The sequence below is a fragment of the Hemiscyllium ocellatum genome, chromosome 11, assembly GCF_020745735.1.
Source record: "Hemiscyllium ocellatum isolate sHemOce1 chromosome 11, sHemOce1.pat.X.cur, whole genome shotgun sequence".
Lineage (NCBI taxonomy): Eukaryota > Metazoa > Chordata > Chondrichthyes > Orectolobiformes > Hemiscylliidae > Hemiscyllium > Hemiscyllium ocellatum.
The window spans coordinates 59136552-59159358 of record NC_083411.1 but is presented as its reverse complement, the minus strand read 5'-3'; the positions used below and the strand labels follow the sequence as shown (position 1 = coordinate 59159358).

At 40.9% G+C, this 22807-nt stretch overlaps 1 pseudogene; it reads right to left on the bottom strand.

Moving 5' to 3' along the window:
• The window catches only part of LOC132820023 (sodium- and chloride-dependent neutral and basic amino acid transporter B(0+)-like), a 101771-nt pseudogene extending 80204 nt beyond the window's left edge, over positions 1-21567 (bottom strand).
• Between the last annotated feature and the right edge of the window lie 1240 nt (positions 21568-22807).

The following is a 22807-nucleotide window of genomic DNA, read 5'->3' as shown; positions in this document are numbered from 1 at the left end:
ACCGAGGTCAAACTAATTGATCTACAATTTTCCATGATTTGCCTATTTCTTTTTTCAAATACAGGCTTCACATTAAAGTGTTTCCAAATCACTGGCACCTTTCCAGAATCGAGGAAATTTTGGAATGTAGTAACTAATATATCCACTATCTCTGCTGCCTTAGGGTGCAGGCCATCAGGTCCTGGGGACTAATCTGCCTTTAATCCCATCAGTTTACTTAATACCTTTTCCCTAGTAATTTCACCGAGTTCCTCTATAGTAACTGCAGATTTTGGGAAGAAATTATAATCTTCCACTGCAAAAAGACACAAAATACTGGTTTAGTGCCTCTGCCATTTCTGAGTTTCCCATAATTACCTCACCATTTCCATCCTCTAAAGGGCCACCATTTACTTTCACTACTCTCTTCCTTTTTATATACTTATAGAAGCTTTTGGTGTCAGAGCTTATGGTTTTTGCTAGTTTCCTTTTATTGATCTCCTGATTCTCCAGAGTGTCTCAAACATTTGCAGTATGATATGCCCTAGTTTTTGTCTTTATGTTATCCTCGACCTCCTTGGTAAGCCATGGATTATCTTTTACCTTTCTATAATTCCTTTTCCTCTCAGGAATATACTTTAATTGACAGATATTTAGTAACTCATTGAGCATTTGCCACCATTTTTCAAATGGCCTGCTCCTTTAATATTTTTCCTTAGTCCCCCAGGGCCAACTGCTTTCTCAGGCCTGTATAATGACTTTTGGCCAACAATAAAACTCCTGTATATGACTCTGTCTTCACTCTTGCCATCTGAATTTGAAACTATAGAAGGTTGTGATCACACCCTACAAGATGATCCTTAACTACATGATCATTTACCAATCCTTCTTCATTACACAATACCAAATGTGAAGCAGCCAGTTGATTCCATGACACGTTGCCATCAGAAAGAATCCCTCAGACACTCTATGAATCTTCCTTCAATACTACCCTTGCCAAGTTGATGAATCCAATCAATATCTATGTACAAATCACCCATAATTTCTGTTGTGGCTGGCTCATAAGCCCTCATTACTGCCTCATTTATACTAAGCCCTACTTTGGAAGTACTGTTTGAGAATCTGTAAATTATTCCTATCAAGGGGTTTCTTCCCTTGCCTTTTATTTCCACTCAGATTGATTCAATATCTTGGTTCGTAGTGCCAATATCTTTTCTTAATGCACCTTGATATCTCCCTTAACCAATAAAACAGCTCCACCTCCTATTCCTACTTGCCTATCCCTTTGGAATACTCATTACCCTAGGACATTTCACTCCCAGTACTGATCTTCCTGCAACCACATTTCAATAATCTTCACCAGGTGGTGTGACTGGTCTCTATTTGTGTTGTCAGGTCATCAACTTAACTCTGAATGCTGCATGCTTTTGCTAATAAGTTCTACTGGTTTGTCTTTCTCTTTTAATATTTGCTCATACACTCTCCGTTCTTACTTACTAATAACACTGAACCTCATCTCTCTCATTTCCTCCAACTCACATTTTGATCTTCTATGATGCCTTCCCTCACCATCGCTGTTAGTGCAAATTGTATTGTGAAATCATTTGGATGCCGATGCAACTTTTCCCCAATTTTTATTTTGATGCAGGTGCTAATCATTTAAGACTAAGAGCTGCATTCTTCTTTCAGACAATGAGGGAACAATTGCTACAAAGAAATGTTGTGCGTTTGTCCACTAACATCACCAACAGCACTTTTTTGCCCAACACTGTCATAATTTCTTCAAAAGAAATGATTTTTTTAAGTGATGCAATGCCATTTTTACCTAAACCTGCAAACTGTGTGTCAACTCCCAGAGTGAGCAGCATGAAGAAAAATGAAACAGACCATAATGGTGCCCACGGTAACTGTGCAAGGGCCTCTGGGTAGGCAATGAAGACCAAACCGAAACCTGAACAGTGAATAGAATTGAAATGACATAATGAACGTTGCTATTAACTTGTTGTTGACATTCATTTCATTTAATTTATTACAGTTGCCAATATTAGCCAACATTTGCAAAACTATTCATGTCACCAAAGTTGTGCGGATATGTGTTTACAATAAAAAACATTAGTTATTATATATTTGTAATACTAATCACTTTCAATTCAGAAATTATAATATTTAGAAGCAGTGAACACTGAGTTCAGAGTGACATTTGCAATCTAAGCAAAAAAAGAATCTCTCTAATATATTGGTGAAACTGGCATTTTAAAACAGGGAATAATGTTGGAGAGTAGAGAATGGGGAGAAATAATTGAACGGATAATTTAGAGTGTTTCTTAAATGGTTGGGGATTGTAAAGTGTAGTTGTACAAAGAGACCTCAGTCTCCTTGGTGCTAAGTCACTGAGGGTTAACATGTGTGTGCAGCAAGCTATTAGGAAGCCTCATGGAATGTCATCCTTTATTGCAAGAGGATTTGAGTACAGGGATAGTGAAGTCTTGTTTCAGTTGTATAGCAGCTTGGTTAGGCCACACCTGGAAACTGTGTACAGTTTGGTCATTTTTTCTCAGTAAAAATGTCATTGCATAGAGGGAGTGCAACAAACGTTCAGCAGACTTGCTCCTGGAATGGTAGAACTGTCCGATGAAGAAAGATTGGGAAAACTGGGCCTTACTCTCTAGAGTTTCGTAGAATGAGAGGCAATTGCATTGAAACTTACAACGTAGTTAAAGAGAACAACAGAGTAGCTGCAGGTAAGATATTTCCTCTGTCTGCAGAATCTAAAACCAGCGGCCATAATTTAAAACTAAGGGGGATGCCACTGAGGGCCAAGCTGACAAGAAATTAGTTTATTCAGAGTGTTGTGAAACATTGGAATTGTCCAGCACAGAGGGCTGTGGAGGTCAAGATTTGAGTAGATTTAAGATTGAGATTATTATATTTCTGATTCTCAGTGGTGTACAAGGTCAGGGAATGGAATGAGTAAAAAACATTGAAATGTTTGATCCTTCATTATTACATGGAGTAGTGAGGCAAACTACTCAGACTGAGTGGCCTACCCCTGTTCCTATGTTCCTGCCTCGGTTTAGGCTGTCAAACCACTCAGTGCTCAGACTACTGGAGTAATCAGAATGTGTGAACTGTGTTTTATTGTAACTTTACCTGGTCATTAATTACTTATCACAGCATCATCAACCGATACAAGTGGCTTAGCACAGAACATTTCCATGTTTCTTGCTCTTCATATTAAACATTTTTTAAAATGTACCACTGTCAAATTGAATATTTGAGCACATAATTAGTAACTAATCGTCAATAAATAAAAACTGTCTCTGATTCACCTAAAAGCACAATATTATGGAATTCATTCAAAATTTACTTCTTAAATATAAAATGTGGCTCATATGAAATATAATTCTAAGGTAAACAGCAAATCTTACAGCGGAATATAGTGTTAACTGAGTGCTTTTGAAATTTACTATTCTGTGATTATTTCAAAAGCTCACTTTTAAGAGCTAGGGTTCAACCCCGGGCATACCATTGCATTATTCAGCTCCAATCCCTGTCCAGTATAAACCAAACATCATGGCAATGTGTCTTCAGAGCCTGGCTATCAGTTTGGATCTGAGGATTGATTATTGTGTCTGGACACTGGAATCACTGGAATGTTGGGTTGAATCACTTCAGAGAGAACATTAAAGCTGTCTGATCCTTGACAATTTTAACAGCTCTAGTTTACCTGACTGGGCAACCTCTGAAATGGGCTTATCTTGTATGTGAGCCATGTGTCCCAGGATGAAGAAGATGACAAATCCAGCAAACACACTCGTAGCACAATTAACAACACAGACAATGATGGTATCTCTGTAGCAGTTATTGTGGAACTTGTTGTAAGACGACAATGCTACTAAAGTGCCCCAACCCACTGAGATAGAAAAGAAAATTTGAGTCGCAGCATCTTTCCAGACCTGGTAAATTCAAAATAGAATAGATGTCTGGAGGGAAATGAAACACAAACATGCACAACAGATAAACGACATTAATGTGAAGATAATGAGAACTCGTGTGGTTAATCCATGGTGAACTGAGCAAAGTAGCTCCCTCTGGTCAACAGTAACTCTTCTTAAACAGAACAGTCATCACTACAGTCGATTATTTACAGTTAAATTTCCTCTGGGATATCTGACACAGGTCTTTCTGGTATAATGAACGTTTCATTAACACAAATTACCTGTACCGTGATTGACGATTGGGGACGCTTTTCTAAAGTACAAAAATTCAAAAAGTATGTTGGCTAGAACATGATTACATCGGCAACACTGTAAGTTGCTCCTTGTATTGCGTGATTCTTGCATAGCGCAGGGTCACACGGAACGTGACTATTGCACTATCGAAGACGTGACTGTATACTCTTTCACCAGCCATGGTTTTCAGTGACTGACTCACTTGCAGTATTGTACATAGTTAATTCCATTCTTTTCGTGAAAGTAACAACAAAGAACACCTTTTACCATAAATAATGATCACTTTCATATTGTAATAATATCACAGTAGCTTAATATCAACAAGAACCAGTAAAATTACACTGTAATTTCTAGGATTATGTAAACAATGGTTAAATGATTTAAATGGAAATCAAAATCCAATTCCTGTCAGAAAAAATTAAGCAATAAATAGTGTTCACCATTGTCTATTCACAAAGACTGCTGTATCTTTGGACTGAATACAAAATTCCAGCCATCATTATCCAGTATGCATGAGGACACTGTCAGCTTCACAAATGTGGTATTGCCTAGTCTGCCTATTTGCATTCACTGGGCTCCATGATGTTTCTGTCCTTATGCTGTTGACTGAATCACCTCGGAGATTTGTTTCAAGAAACATGACATTGAAATAGCCTTTTAATGACGTGCCAAGCATTTACTTACTGCCAGTCACAATTTCGGGCACTTAAATTACCTACTGGAAGAATGGAATCACAGCTTGGAAGTCACCCACTCAAACTTACACTTCCTTTTCTGTCTCAGTCCTTGCATTGTTATATTCCAAGTACGATAATCTGACTGGTTCAAGATATAATCAGTTGCTTTCCAATGTTCACTCCAATGTAGATTTCAGATATAGACAATGTTCTTTCATTTCCATCTCCCACTTCCAGATACTTGCAGCACCAAATATCATTGACATAGAATGGATAAGGACAAGGCTCATCAAGAGTGGCTCTTTCTATTGCCCTGATACAGCAAAATGTGGGTCAGTATTTGCTGTGTAGGTCAATGAGGTATTTCACCCGAAACTCCTAAATCATTTCCAAGATTTCAGAAAGGAGGAGGCATGAAGGAAGAATTCTATTGCATCCCAATCCCTATCATAATTCCTCATCAATTTCGATCCTCTCGTCCATCATAGCTGATGCCCTGACCTTCTTTCCTGTTAATGGCAGGATGATATAGACCTTAAACTGACTCTTTGAATTCATCACAAGCTTTGTTAAAAATTTCCAAGAATTGAATTAAGGACTCACTATATAGCAATACACTGATTTTAAATCAATGATGAAAGTGAGGACTGCAGATGCTGCAGATCAGAGCTGAAAATGTGTTGCTGGAAAAGTGCAGCAGGTCAGGCAGCATCCAAGGAGCAGGAGAATTGACGATTCGGGCATGAGCCCTTCTTCAGGAATGTCGATTCTCCTGCTCCTTGGATGCTGCCTGACCTGCTGCGCTTTCCCAGCAACACATTTTCAGTTTAAATCAATGATGACAAGCTAACAAAGTACATGTGCTGAGGCACGAATCGATTCAACTAAAAATACTAATGAGACTCAATCATTCATATTGCTGTATTTACCTCAGCATCAGCCAGTCTGGAGAAGTCTGACTGGCTTCCGATGTAGAATTCAATTCCTTTAGAAGCTCCCTCCAGGGTAACCCCTCGGATCAGGAGTATGGTCCGAACCACGGAAGGGAATGTCGCAGTGAAATAAACCACCTGAGCATGGAGAGCACCTTGTTAGATTTTCCTGTATTACTGGTACAACAGAAAAAAATAAAACCTTGAAGCAGTACAAGGCCATGTGGCCCCACCATGCAATAAGATTCTGCCTGATCACCCTGACACTTGCCCTCTCCAGAACCTTTGACTCTCTTGTACATCAACAATTTGTCAAACTCTGCCTTGCATATATTCAATGATCTGACCTCTACTGCTTTCGGAGGAAGAGTATTTGAAAGATTAAAAATTCCACTTCATCTCTATCTCATTTGGAGAACCCTATTTTGTAACTTTGCTCCCTGTTCGAGATTCTCTGAGAAGGTCAAGCTTTCTAAGACCATTCGAAATCTTTGAAGATCATTTCTCGGTCTCCTAAATTCCTGTGAGTACAGGCTCAAACTTATATTTTCAAAAGAATTAATACAAAGACGTTCACTGAACTTTCTCCAATACAAATATACCCCCTAACTAAGGCCAAAACAGTAGCTGCTGTACCTTTGTAGCAAGTTTTGCCTACTTTTATACATCATTCACCTTGGAATAAAGACAATATTATCCAACCAAATGGCAAATTAAATGGATTCTCATCAATGCATCGAAGGGAACAGATGACAAACTGAAGAGGAATAGTAACATGGAAGATGTACGCAAGGATTGCGTTTTCATCTAGTTCACAGGGTTTGCATGTTGAGACTTTGTTTTGTGATACCTTGTTATAATGTGCTTATTTAAACACTATAGACATGAGGATCTAAAATTTGAATTTAGGCAACAAAATATGAAGATTTTTATTACAACAAAATGGTTTCTCGATTTAAAAGAATACTATAAAATGGCCTGTGAATCATACTGCTGAACATAATGCTGATTTGCAGAATTAACTTGCAGTTGAAAGATGAGGACAATAGAGTTTTCATAAGATAAACACTGATACATTAATTGAGCATTTGAACAAACGTTGAACTAATACATGGCATGACAATTTACGTAAATTAGATATCCTTCTTAAAGGAAATACCATTGGATTAGCCTGTCTTCAATCATATCACCATATTACAATTGATTGGACATTTTTTTGTAGTTAAGAACCCTTTCCCAGAAAATATCATTAGATTAATTCACTGTAAATCATATGTGATTGGTCTTTCTTGTAATTAAGACTGTACTATTTCTTTAAAAACATGTAAATAATGTGTAATTTTCTAATGTAATTGCGCAACTTTTCCCCAGAACACAGAAGCTTCAATCTCTGTGTTGCTGGATAGAATTGCATCAAGGTACCTTAACTGAATCAACTAATGACCCTTGTTTTTTGAATAGACCGCATTTGTCGATTCCTTTGACCGATCTCGAACCCTTCTTAAGGGGACACAGGTCTTCAGACATAATAACAGAAATTACACAATGAAAAGAATCAGTTAAAGGTAATTCTTACCCAAGAAGCTCACCTCCTCACTGGGTAGGTACATAAAAGACACAGCAAGTTGTTCCTGACGTCAAGTTGGACCTTATGAGATTTCTCACCTGATTCTGCATTAAATCTCACCTTAGCACAGGCTGCTCATGTCACTAACAGATTCCACCCACGGCTGTTACAACATATTCCTTCAACATTAGTAACTACTAAAGGCACATTACACTGGAATGTCACATGTTGTGATTCTCCTAACAGCCTTAAAATTACATTTGCTCTTTGGTTTGGAACCTATCCAACAATACAACGGGGATGAAGGTCAGAGCTTTGTTAGTTAACCTCTGTTGTCCTCCAACCTATCACAGAATCTTCCTTTTCCTCACCGAACCATATTCCCCATGTCCATTGTCTTAAGAAACCTCTTAAACTGTTATTTATTTCTCTCGGTCTGATGAAAGTCCATGGAAGTGAAAGATTAGCTCGGTTTGTCTTGACAGGTGCTTCATAAGCTGTTGAGCATTACCAGCATTTTATTGTTTTCACCTAATGATTGTTCCTCAGGTCTCAGTCCCATTCTCACGGCCAAACAAATCTCATTTCACTCAAATAAAACCCTGATCCTATCCTTCCCCATCACCGCCACCACACACCCCCCCCCCCAACCCCCAATCCTTCCTCAGCCTTCCACAGCAATTGGAAATTCACCCAGAATTCCAGTGTCAGTGAGTGAACCCTTAGAATGAGGGACACATTGCAGGGGTTTGGGGAAGTTGCTGTTCTTTCCCTCAGGAGAAAGTTCTTCAGATCTCCCTCAGGCCTGAAATGTTGATGAATTATGAATCTCCCATTTCCCATAGAGACACTGTTAACATCACCTGGGAGATAAACCAGACACTTCACAAATTATTTATCGTTTCTAGCTTTACTGTTACTTTGTCACGAGTTTTAACTCTATTTATCACCAATCATTTACCTTTCCTGAAGATTTGAGTCCTTTTGATAATGCTGCCCCAACTATTAGCCAGGCAAGAAGCAGACAGAGGGCTAAATATCAGATTACCTCCCCAGTCTCATCCATTGAACTGGAACGGCGTAAAACTGCTTTACTACAGAAAATAAGAACAAAAACATGTAGTAAGTTAGGACACTCTTCATTACACACAGATGTTTTTAGACATAGTGCATCAATGTATTTAACAAACAGAGTTGTATAATATCTAAATTAATTTTTGATTTATAGAAGCTTTGATTCTTGCACTCAGAAATAAATGTGAAGTTTGATATTCTGTATGACATTTTTTTCCTCGTGTGTATTGATATTTTTCAATGTAAAGCTTTGTTCAAACAAGTTGATGAGATTCCCTGCAGCTGATTTGATGTGAAAGAGTTTCTGACAATGTTTCACTGACTGCTTCACAATGCACTGTGAAACCTATCTGGTTTAGTCACTATGTCTTCCAATGAATTCAGCTCCTTCATCTTCCTACACATGGTATCTACCTCCAGACAGTTAATCTAAATCCAGTCCCAGGACTGTGTGTTAAAATAATAACTTATTACAATTAAAAGCAGAGAAATGAACATGATTCTAACCATTTCATGTTTAAGAATTCTGGTCATGAATATTATCCTTGAAGAGCAAGAAAACAAAGAAAAGTGTTTTGCTTTATAAATATTGTCAAAGTTACAATACTTAGAAACCAGATGAATATTAAATAGTAAAAGTTTCCTTTCCATGATGCCATTTTGTTACAAGTGTGCAATGTAAATAATACTTCAATCAAAATGAAACAGCTTCTCTCTCATTAAACACATATAAACAAACTAACCAACCCAAGAGGAGTTACTGGCCCAGCTGTGTAGGTTATTGGTGCAGCTATCTGCAGCAAGGTACTTACTCCCAGTATTGCTCACTCGGGCCCTGGTGAGGATTGGAGATTTCTGATCCATTTGGACAACATCCATTGTTTTCCTGCAGCTGTGTTATATTAACGATTTCAAAATATCCATCAGTCAGAGTGAGATTGCAGAGAGTCTCTGGAAAATATGTTTCAGTATTATACATCAATTTTGCATTCCATTTCAATATAACCAGGGTCACTGTTTCACTCTGACTGAATTAGTTAATCCTTTTGATTACATGGGTAAGGTTATGCATAGATCAGAACACAGAGGTACAGTCCGTGCACTCACTCTCAGCACAGTCCTGCTCTGGTGCTCAATCTGCTTAATCTCTTGTTGGATAAAAGTCTGCATAAAAGTAATTAGAAAACCAAATTAAAATGGTACTGTATATAAAAAGTTACTTCAAAAGTATTCACTAGTAGTTATTGTAGAAGACTTTAAGGATTATAATGGGCTGGATTATCCAGGGAAGGAGAGTCTCACATACCTTGCTACACCACTCCTTGTTTTACAAAATGAATGAATGGAGCTCCACAGTTCTGAGCGGTAGATTCAACTCAGGGCTCTCTCAGAAATGGGGAGCCACATTTTCAATCTGACAGTGCTTTCACAGCACAGAGCCTGCCAGGGGAAAGCAAAACCCCTTTTCACAACTGCTGTCTTCTCACATTTTAATGTTCCTGACAGCTGCTGTCAAACAGGAAGTTCATAACATAAATGTGTGTTAGGGTGCAGGGAAGGGAAGGTGCTAAACTGATAGGAAAAGGGTGCCAGCTAAATAGGGTGCATGTAGGTAGGGTGCAGATATGCAAATCGAGAGCTATGTAAAATTCCATGTGGATAGGAGCAGGGTGACAGGTTGCCAGGTGGATAAGGTGCCAGCTGAGGAGGTGTAGGGTGCCAAGTGGGTAAGATGCCATGGTGCAGGATACCAATGGAGTTTGCTAAATAGTCCAGTGTTGAGGGTAACTTGAGGATGATAGGAGAATTTTTGGGGGGAAGGGAGCAGTCTTGTTGGTCGGTTCCAGTAGCAACAACATTGGTGGAGGGGGATGGAGTCCAATGGTAACAGTGAATGGGAGGGTGGGGTCAAGTTTCATATCGGCAGAGAACTGGGGGTGATATCACATTTCCAGAGGAAGTTGGGGGCAGGGTGTCACAGCTGTGAAGCCATGTGCAGGGTTTTCAGAGCAGATTGTTAATTATTGATTGTACTGAAGCTTTCTTCGTGAGGTGGAGGATTTTCATAAAGAAGATCTCCTTCTCTAGCTTTGGTTACACACAAAAAGAATGCATTTATATTTAGTTTGTGATGCATTTAATTTTAAAAGCCTTTCAGCTGATTGGTGACTGAAGCAGGATGCTGTTAAATAAGATAAGAGCACATGGCATTTGGGGCATAGTACTGGCATGGATAGAGGATTGGCTGCCTGGCAGAAGATAGAGAGTGGTGATAAAGGGGCTTTTTTGGGTATTGCAGCCGGTGACTAGTGGAGTTCTGCAGGTATCAGTGTTGGGACCTTCACATTATACATTAACAATCTGGATGAAGGAGCTAAGGGCATTGTTGCTAAGTTTGCAGATGAGACAAGCTAAGTGAAGGGACAGGTAGTGGTGAGGAAGTGAGGAGGTTATAGAAGGCTTACAGAGATTAAGAGAGTGGGCAAAGAAGTGGCAGATGGAATACAATGTGGAAAAGTGTGAGGAAGTGCACTTTGGTAGGAAGAATAGAAGCATAGACTATTTTCTAAATGGGGAAAGGCTTCAGAAATCTGAAGTACACATGGTCTTGAGAGTCTTGGTTCAGGATTCCCTTAAGGTTAACATGCAAGTTTCATTGGCAGTTATGAAGGCAAATGCAACTCACTTCAAGAGAGCTGGAACTCAAGAACAGGGATGTACTGTAGAGTCTGTGTAAAGCTTTGGTCTGGCCTCATTTGGAATATTGTGAGCAGTTTTGTGCCCTGTATCTAAGGAAGGATGTGCTGGCATTGGAAGAGATTCAGAGGAGGTTTACAAGAATGATCCTGGGGATGAAGGGCTTATCACATGATGAGCAGTTGAGGACTCTGTGTCTTTCCTTGAGGGTGTATCTCAGTGAAATTTTAAGAATACTGACAGGCCTGGATAGAGTAGATGTGGAGAAGTTGTTTCCATGCATAGGAGAGGCCAGGATCCTAGGGCACAGTCTCAGAGTGGAGGGATAACCCTTTTGAACTGAGGTGAGGAGAAATTTCTTCAGCCAGAGAGTGATGAATCTATGGAACTGAATGCTACAGAGGGCTGTGGAAGCCAAGTTATTGGGTGAATTTAAGGCAGAGATAAAATAGTTCTTAATTGGTAAAGTGATCAAGCATTACAGGGAGAAGGCAGAAGAATGAGTTTGAGAAACATATCAGTGATGATCGAATAGTGGAGCATACCTGATGGGACAATTGGCTTAATTCTGCTCCTATATCTTATGGTCTTATGATCTTACGGACATCCATAATTACTCTGAGCCCAGATGAACCACATTGTTGAATGTACTCTTATCAATTCACTTTCAGAAACTAGCAATGTAAAAATGAAATTTCAAATAACATAAATTTCAAGGATAAGATGAAACAACTGTTTTCAAAAATTACATTGTAATTTTAGCTCAAAAATAACTTCTTCATATCTGAATTATTTTTGGCAAGATGTAACATTCCAAATTCTGAAGTAGAAGATGTAGAAATCGATCGCTACTTGAATGAGTCCAAGCCTATGGAGATAAGGACTTCCATCACTGAATTCTGTGGGTGTATAATGGAAAATCCATGTCTCCTGGGTGTTGATAGATGTCCCTAACTGTATGGTATTAGACAGACAATGATTCTATTCTTTATAAATTAAAAACTAAAAAGATGACTTCGTCACGGATTTTGAAATACTAAATGGAACAAATAACATCAAGAGTCATCGAGTCAGAGAGATGTACAGCACAGGAACAGACCTTTCAGTCCAACTTGTCCATGCTAAAAAACATACCCGAAATTAATCTAGTCCGATTTGCCAACATTTGGCCCAATATCCATCTCAACCCTTCACATTTATATACACATCCAGCTAACTTTTAAATCTTTTAATTGTACCAGCTTCCATCACTTTGTCTGAGGCAGAGAAAAACTGAGTTCTTTTCTTCTGGAATATTGGATAATGGAAATGTCCTAAAATTTCGAGAGTTTTTTTTTGGAATAAAGATGTGAAGCTCTTCAATGCAAAAATACAGGACTGTGGATGATCCCTGACTGCATTGTACACTCTGGGACTGTGGGAGATCCCTGACAGTATTGTACAGACTGGGACTGTGGGTGTATCCCTGACTGTATTGTACACTCTGGGACTGTGGGTGATCCCTGACTGTATTGTACAGACTGGGACTGTGGATGATCCCTGACTGTATTGTACAGACTGGAAATGTGGGTGTATCCCTGACTGTATTGTACAGACTGGGACTGTGGGTGATCCCTGACAGTATTGTACACTCTGGGAATGTGGGTGTATCCCTGACAGTATTGTACAGACTGGGACTGTGGATGATCCCTGACAGTATTGTACACTCTGGGACTGTGAGTGATCCCTGACTGTATTGTACAGACTGGCACTGTGGATGATCCCTGACTGTATTGTACACTCTGGGACTGTGGGTGATCCCTGACTGTATTGTACAGACTGGCACTGTGGATGATCCCTGACTGTATTGTACACTCTGGGACTGTGGGTGATTCCTGACTGTATTGTACAGACTGGCACTGTGGATGATCCCTGACAGTATTGTACACTCTGGGACTGTGAGTGATCCCTGACTGTATTGTACAGACTGGCACTGTGGATGATCCCTGACTGTATTGTACACTCTGGGACTGTGGGTGATTCCTGACTGTATTGTACAGACTGGGACTGTGGGTGATCCCTGAGTATATTGTACAGACTGGGACTATGGGTGATCCCTGACTGTATTGTACAGGCTGCGACTGTGGGTGTATCCCTGACTGTATTGTACAGGCTGGGACTGTGGGTGATCCCTGACTGTATTGTACAGGCTGGGACTGTGGGTGATCCCTGACTGTATTGTACAAGCTGGGACTGTAGGTGTATCCCTGACAGTATTGTACAGACTGGGACTGTAGGTGTATCCCTGATTGTATTGTACAGACTTGGATTGTGGGTGATCCCTGGCTGTATTGCACAGACTAGGACTGTGGGTGATCCCTGGCTGTATTATACAGGCTGGGACTTTTGGTGATCCCTGACCGTATTGTACAGACTGGGACTGTGGGTGATCCCTGACTTTATTGTACAGACTGGCACTGTGGATGATCCCTGACTGTATTGTACACTCTGGGACTGTGGGTGATCCCTGACAGTATTGTACAGACTGGGACTGTGGGTGACCCCTATCTGTATTGTACAGACTGGGACTGTGGGTGATTTATCACCATATTGTGCAGACTGTAGTTGATGTCCAGGATCACCCACAGCCCCAGTCTGTACAGTGTGGTCAGGGGAACACCCACAATCCCAGTTTATTTAAAAGTAGATTTTCTTTCAAAGCTGAAGTATTTTGTCCTCTGTTTCAGAAATTTCAACTTGACTCACATCAAGATTTCACATTAAGTCTTGTCAATTCACACAACATGAACCTTTGATAGTGACACGAGACATCCTGAGTTAAATAGTGTTATTGTGGAAGATGAGATGAAATTAAAGAGATGAGACATTTAAATAATTGCAACAAAAACTCTGTGTGTCTTAGAGTCAGACTGTGTAAGAAATATATGTGAGATGATCGATATTTGGAAAAACTCAGAGAAAGAGAATAAGTTAAGAAAATGATAGCTGCAAAAAACACAGTAATAGACAGAGAAGGGAGTCAGTGTGAGACACAATACAGGGATGGAGAGAGATACAAACAATGAACGCAGTCAGAAAGAACACAACACAGACTTATTGACAAGGTGAAAGTAAACGTGAGACATGTGAAAGACTGTTAAATTCTGATGTTTCACTATTTATTTCTGACTGACTGTCCTGCTATTCCAGTGACTCAGTGCCATGATTCCTGCTGCTGCTTTCTATCCGAGTCTTTCTGCTGTATGGCCACAATGAGGATGGTCACTGAAACTATTGTTCATCTCTCTCCCTCACTCAGACTGACAGAATGAACAATGAACAGTCAGTGTGTACACTTTCCCCAGTAGAAGCTAACACTGTACCTTTGGGGGTCCTGCTGCATGTTTCATCTGATCCCCATCAACTGAAGCAGTCTGCCCATGGTAGGGGTGATTGGAAGGAAGCAAACAGGTAGTATAGACTGTAGCCAACGATGCAGTTGTACGAAATGTTGGACATTGTAATCAGAAGCATCATAACAATCCCCACACCTGAAAACAGAAGAAAGAACAGGGGAGTCTGGTTTGTGAGTTATTGATTTAAAATAATGTATTTGACATGCATTTGGCTGGTCACTCAACCAAATTGGATTTTCTTTCAGTGAGCACAGGACAGAACAGGGAGACTGCCGTGGCTGACCACACCTTTGGGGAAATATCGGTTTTGTTTAATCGATTATGTTGGCTGCTTCAACATTCAGTGTCCAACAGTAAAGATTTCAAAGGCTTTTTGTATTAAACAGGAAATGTTAATTATGTTATAGTTCTTTGTCTAGATTACAAGAATGATGCTCCTTGTCTTCACCTTTATATGCCCTCTCACTAATTCTTTAGGACACCATTATCATTGTGAGTGGTGATAATCACACATGCCCAGTCTTAGGCCATAAGGTCATAAGATATAGAGCAGAATTAGGCCATTCATCCCACTGAGTCTGCTCTGCCATTCAGTCATGGCTGATATATCTTTGAACCTCATTCTCTTGAGTTCTCCCCATAACTCTTGAACCCCTTACCACCAAGAAGCTATCTATCTCTGTCTTGAGTATACTCAATGACTTGGCCTCCACAACCTGCTGCATCAATGAGTTCCACAGAGTCACCACCCTCTGGCTGTGGACATTCCTCTTTATCTCAGTTCTGATGAGTTGTCCCTTCAGCTTGAGGCTGTTCCCTCATGTCCCAGTCTCTCCTACTAGTGGAAACATCTTCTCCAGGTTTACTCTATTCAGACCATTCATTATTCTGTAAATTTCATTATTCTGTAAATGTCATTATTCTGTAAATCCTCCTCGGCTCCTTTGAGTCCTTAACTGTTCCTCATTTGACAATCCCTTCATCCCTGGGATCATTCTTGTAAACCTCCTCTGGACCCCTCCAAGGTCAGAACATCCTCTCTGAGACATGGGGTCCAAACATTTTCATATATTTCAAATGCCGTCTGACCAGAGCCTTATAGAACCTCAGTAGCACATCTCTGCTCTTATATCCTAACCCTCTTGAAATGAATGTTAACGCTGTATTTGCCTTCCTACCTGCCAACTGAACCTGCATGTTAACTTTAAGGGAATCCTAAACTCCTACCCTTTATGTTTCGGTTTTCCAAAGCCTTTCCCCAATTTGAAAATAGTCTTTGTTTCTATTCTTCTAACCAAATTGCATAACTCTCACAATTTCCCATCCTGTATTCCATCTGCCATTTCTTTGCCCACTCTCCTCACTACTGTAAGTACTTCTGCAGCCTTCCCACTTCCTCAGCCCTTCCTGTCCCTCTACCAATCTTTGCAACAACTGCAAACGTAGCAACGATGCCCCCAGTCCCTTTGTCCAGATTGTTAATGTATAATGTTGTGGTCCCAACAGTCCTTGTGGAACTGGTGGATTTATCCCTAATCTCTGCCCTCTGACAGTCAGCCAATCCTCTATCCATGTCTGGATGGGTTACTGTTTGGAGGGTCAGTGTAGACTTGTTGGGCCAAAGGGCCTATTTCCACACTAATCTAACCATGTCAGGACCTTGCCCCTAACACCACCAGCTCTTATCCCATTTAGCAGCTTCATACATGGCTCCTGATTTTAGGCCTTCTGGAAATTCAAATAGATCACATCCATTGGTTCTCCTTCGTCTAACCTGCTCATTACCACCTTAAAGAATTCTAACAAACTTGTCAGACATGACCTACCCTCGATGAAGCTGTGCTAACTCAGCCCTACTTTACCATGCACTTCCAAACCCTCCACAATCTCATCCTTAATAATGGACTGTAAAATCTTATAAATGATCAAGGTCAGACTAACCGGCTTATAGTTTCCTCCCTTCTGCCTCCATACCTTCCGAAACAGGGATGTTACATTAACCATTTTCCAGTTGTCTGGCAACTTCCTTGACTCCAGTGATTCCTGAATGTTCACCAACAATGCCTGTACAATCTCCTCAGCTATCACCTTCAGGATTCTGGGGTGTAGTCCATCTGACCCAGCTGAATTACTCACCTACAGACCTTGCAGCTTCCCCAGCACCTTCCCCACAGGAATGGCCCCTACACTCACCTCTGCCTCCTGACTCTTGACATCCTGGCACACTAATGGTGCCTTCCACCAGTGAAGACTGATGCAAAGTCCCTATTCACTTTCTTCACCATTTCTTTGTTCCCCATTACTACTTCCCCAGCCTCATTTTCTAATGGTCCAATGTCCACTCTCACCTCTTTCTGACCTTTTATGCATCTAAAGCAACTCTTGCAATCTTCTTTTATATTACAATCTGCTTATCGTCAGATTTCATCTTCTTCCCCCTTATTGCTTTTGTAAGTATCCTCTGCTAGTTTTTAACTGCCTCCAAATTTCCAGACTTCCCACTAATTTTCACCACATTGGATGCTTTTCCTTTTGATTTGATGCTATTCCTGACTTCCCTTGTCTGCCGTGGTTGCCTCATCCTCCCTTTACTATGTTTCTTCTTCCTTGGGATGAATTTCTGTTTTGCCCCTCAAACTACCTCCAGAAACTCCTGCTATTGCTGCTCTACCGTCCTCCCTGTTATGGTCCCCTTCCAATCAACTCAGCTCAGCCCCTCCCTCATGGCTTTCTGGTTGTATTGACTCAATTGTAAAGATCTTACACCAGATTCCTGCTCTTCCATTTCAAACTGAAGGGTGAATTTTATCATATTATGGCCACTGCCCCCGATGGATCATTCACCTTAAGCTCCTTAATCGAGTTTACCTCATTACACAGCACCAAATCCAGAATTGCCTGTCCCTTGGAGGGCTCTATCACAAGTTGCTCCAACAAATCACCTCGGAGACATTCTGCAAATCCCTTTTTTATTGGATCCCCTACCAACCTGATTTTCCTCGTCCAGTTGTATATTGAAGACTCCCATGATTACTGCAATTGTGCATCATTTTTTACATGCCTTTTCTACCTCCTGATTTATTTTCTGACCCATATCCTGACTGCTGCTGGGAGGCCTGGACATAACTCTCGTCAGGGTCATTTTTGCTCTGCAAACCCTCAATTTTCCAAGATGGCGACAGTGTAGCAGGGCTGCATGCAGACTCTTATCTAGAGCTCATCCACTTCCAGCTACGTTTTAAAAATCTTTTAATTTCTGCTCTCTCTTGATTTTTTTTCTTTTCATTTCTCGTTTCTTTGGTGGGTTGGTCAGAGGCAACAAGAGCAGGCTTTACACGGAGTGGTGACAGCCTTCCAGTAATTGGAGGTGGCAGTGATGGTAGCAAGGACATTCCCCTGCTCCTCCAGCAATCGGAGACGGAGGTGATGGACTCTTTAAGGTGCCAGTGCTGGCATATTGGAGGACGGTGGCTGGAGTGGGAATCTTGGCACACCAGCGGACTGGCCTGTCAGTGGAATGAGGCACTCCGGTTCGCAGTAGGCCCAGAGCGGGGACACCTGGTGTCACCAAGGCATCAGCGGAGCAGGAGACTCCTGGCTGGAATCACGGGAGGCCCGGAGTGGGAACTCTTGGTTGTGGGGCCCAACAGTTTACCCAGTATTGGAGGCAGCATTGAAATGGGCCCAGCAGTGATGAGATGGCGCCTGAAGAATGGTGACTCCAATAACAGCGGGTCCAGTGCAGACAGCTGCAAGTCAGTGGAGATGGGCGAGTGACACAGTTGTGGCATCTCTCTCCAGTCTCTCTTTGCAAAGGCATATTCCAGCAGGAGATGTGAGACAGTCACAAACTCCCCCTCCTTAAACCACTTTGTAGGCAACATGCAGTGGCGCAGACAATCCAGGCGTACGAGAAGATTCTCACAGGTACTGCCCTTCTCACCATGAGCCAAGTGATGTCATGGTGCTTGTTGGAAAATTCTGGCGATGAGGCATTCTGCGAAATGACTTTGACAGTCTGCTGACTAACCTGTCCTTTTCCAACAGGGTCTTGAGGATGCTACATACTGACCTCTTCCTAATAGACCTGTGATGAAAAGTGTTTTGAAATTCTTCACAAAGGAAAAGCGATATGGAACAGTCAAATTCCTTGGAGCAGTCTGCAGCAACAAGACCAGTCCCATCCTTCACAACACCAGGGACAAGTAGAACCTCAGTACATAGTCAGATTTAGTGTTTGTGTACTGAGGAGCTACACACAGCTTGATGCAGCCACACACAAAGAAGGACAGGTCATACACAAGAGAAACCAACACTTGTCACAGATGTGGTCACATTGAACCTCATATCATCCGTCATCATTTCCGCCACCTCCAAACGGACCCCACCACCAGGGATATATTTCCCTCCCCTCCCCTATCAGCGTTCCGAAAAGACCACTCCCTCCGTGACTCCCTTGTCAGGTCCACGCCCCCACCAACCCAACCTCCACTCCCAGTACTTTCCCCTGCAACTGCAAGAAATGCAAAACTTGCACCTACACCTCCCCCCTTACTTCCCTTCAAGGCCCCAAGGGATCCTTCCATATCTGCCACAAATTCACCTGCACCTCCACACACATCATTTGCTGCATCCGCTGCACCCGATGTGGCCTCCTCTATATTGGGGAGACAGGCCGCCTACTTGCGGAACATTTCAGAGAACACCTCTGGGACACCCGGACCAACCAATCCAACCACCCTGTGGCTCAACACTTCAACTCCCCCTCCCACTCCGCCAAGGACATGCAGGTCCTTGGACTCCTCCATCATCAGACCATAGCAACACGATGGCTGGAGGAAGAGTGCCTCATCTTCTGCCTAGGGACCCTCCAACCATAAGGGATGAACTCAGACTTCTCCAGTTTCCTCATTTCCCCTCCCCCACCTTGTCTCAGTCCCAACCCTCGAACTCAGCACCACCTTCCTAACCTGCAATCTTCTTCCTGACCTCTCCGCCACAACCCCCACTCCAACCTATCACCCTCACCTTAACCTCCTTCCATCTATCGCACTTCCAACGCCCCTCCCCCAAGTCCCTCCTCCCTACCTTTTATCTTAGCCTGCTTGGCACACTCTTCTCATTCCTGAAGAAGGGCTCATGCCCGAAACGTCGATTCTCCTGCTCCTTGGATGCAGCCTGACCTGCTGCGCTTTTCCAGCAACACATTTTCAGCTCCTCAGTAGGGTCCATCAACTCCAATTTCATGCAGTTACAAGATATTGCCTAGCCCTGCATCTCGATTTTATTTAAAAAGTTCTTAATTTGATTTTTTTCAAAAAATTCCAACTGATCTTTTAATTTGTAACCTTAAATATTTCCCTTATTTACCTTCAACCTGAAAGTAGCCAATAATAGTCATGTTAGTAGCTATTATCAACCAATGAACTTATGCCTTACCAGTGATGTCACTCTGCTGTGTTAGGTCCCGAATCCTGGGTTTCAATTCATCATTTTTATAAAAAAACCTGACAAACTATGAGCCAAAAACCAATAGACAGCATGTACCACATCTAATAACGTGTATGGCAGATCAGAGTGCAACATTACTTCACAAGCTTGGCTTTAACCTTTGTCAGATAAGGGAGGTTTATTATTATTTATTAAATCAACACTATTACTTTTCCAAATTTGCTGTGACTGTATCGATAAAATAAACATTCACCTTGTAACATAGGCACAGCTCTCCACACTGCAACAGGCCCAAGGCTGACAAACTGACCAAAGGAACACTCCAAGAAAAACAATGGTATCCCAACAAGGGCCAGCATGACAGAATAGGGAATAAGGAATGCACCTGGAAAATAGCGGAAAGGATTTCAATTTTCAAGTGAAACTCCATGCTTACGCTGTGTGGGGTGGATTAAAATTTACCCTGAAATCTCTACGAATGTCCAAATTCCCGTTTTGTGAATTTCACTCTCTAACACAATCAGATATCTTTTCAGGTCACTTTACACAATCATGTCGTGACATTTCTTTAATGCATTTGTCCTTGGTTTCCATCAATCCAATGGTGTGGGTTGTGAAGAGCCCTGATTTGAGCAGTTTTGATGATAATGTACAAACCTGAACACAGGGTCTGACTGAGGACCCTGCTCTTCTGAGGATTTCACATATTGTGCAGTAAATATATCTGAGGTGGATGGCTCATGCATTCTAAACAATATCAACTGAAAATACATTGCAAATTAATAAATGAACCATTTACTTTGGTTTATAAATAGCATATATTTGATGCATCACATTGCTAATTTTAAACTATTACCTTGACATATCTCTCTCTTCATAAGAAAATAGTAGTCAAACTTGTTAGCTGTGGGATTGAATTTACCAGTTCACATTGAAATTGTTTAACTCTGCATTATTTACTATATCATTTTTAGTGCAATAAACATTTGTTATTTACTGAACTACAATTTTCAGGATAAGTCAATAAATCGATCCATTTAGTTCTGCCTTTCTTACTCTCCGATATTTTTAATTTCTCTACCATACCTCCTCCGTTTTTGTAAGCCAGGTAAGGAAATCTCCAAACATTCCCAAAACCCACTGCATTACCAATCATTGAGAGCAGGTAATCAGTCTTCGAAGACCAGTTACCCCGTTCCACATTCTCATCACCCACAGCACCATGTTCATTGGCGGTATCCTGGGAGAAAGAATTGAAATGGCAAGCTCAGACATTAATCTTTCTCAGACTAGATCTCAAGTGAAATGTATAGTCACCACTCCCACAACTATCGGAAAATGGTGCAGTTCTCTATTTAGCAGCAATGTCTGTCAGGTTAGAAACAGCCAGATGTCCACAGAGAGTCTACAATTCACAACGACCAAAATCTACAAATCAACAGTATCTCAAATTGTCTTACATGGATTTTTACTGTTTTGTTTTGTTGAAATACTCACCGTATCCTGTGGAGGGTTTGGCTGATTGTCATTCAGTAAGAACCGAAATAAATGCCTTCGGTCCATTTTCAGACATCAATGAACTATTCTTCCACTTGCACAAGAATTGGAAGTAAAATGAGGACACTCCTTTTGGCCAAAAGTCCTTCAACTTCTCATGAATGGATTATTCTTGTTGAGTCAGAAGTCAGCCTCTTACTGTGTTTCATAACAGGTGTAACTCTACTTAGCTAATCATTCAATTTCCACACTAAACATTTCTATTGAGTTAAATGATTTGTTTTCAGAACAGTTACGATCAAAGGGCATTCATTCCCTGTCCTCAGGGTTTGGGCAAAGTGCTGGTTTTAAAAGGAATAGCTTCCAAGTGAATCCAAACCAAGTTGAACTTCAGCCAAAGAAAAGCTATCTAAGATTTCTTCTAAAAATGAACGGGTCTTCTCCCATATTAGAAATATAATTGTCATCCCCTGCTACCCGAGTTCATTTTACGTAATGAAATTTTAATTAGTTTTGAATGTGTGGCTGCAGTTTTGTAATCCCTATATAAGATGAAATGTACATGGATTTGGGAAAAACATGATTGCTTGTCCATTGATCTGGCAGTCTCACCTCTAACCAAATGTTTAAAGTTAGAAGATTATAAGAGAGAAGTAAATCTGTATTGCTTTCTTAGCATTCCATCATGAAATGTTATCGCCTAAATTATAACTATGCTTACTAAAGTGAGGTGTAATAGTTCTATAGTTGGAAAAGTTAAGTAACTATTAAATAGTATGGTTCCTGCACTGTTGCCTCTGACTATCAGCAAGTCACCAATTGAAAGTGCAGCACATTAATATTCAAAAAGTCTTCATCTGTATTGGAGTAGGTTATAGATAGGGTAAAGCAATATTCTGAATTGTATGATTAGATAGGGCTCTCTCAGTGTGAGATCCAGAGCTAATTACTGAAAAACTTCCATTGCTTTCAAATGTTATTTACTGGTCAGCTTAGCCATCTGGCTGGATCATTAGAAGCTTTGCTAGGTGCATGATCTTTTGGCTGAATCACAAACACCAGTGGGTTTGGAAGAGTGATGTTTGCATATAAAAATACAACAAAAAGTGTATTCTCTTGTGCAAAATGCAATGTGTCACCACATTCAGTGTCATCTTGAAAGACTGAGTTTAATGCAAAATTTTACTGCTTTTGAGTTCATCTTTCCCTCTTCTTCTTGATACCCTCCAGTCCTCCTCCATTCACTGCTTAACATCAGCCAGGGTCTTTGTAACTGGCTCCAGGGTCTTGTCATTGGGCTCTGAGT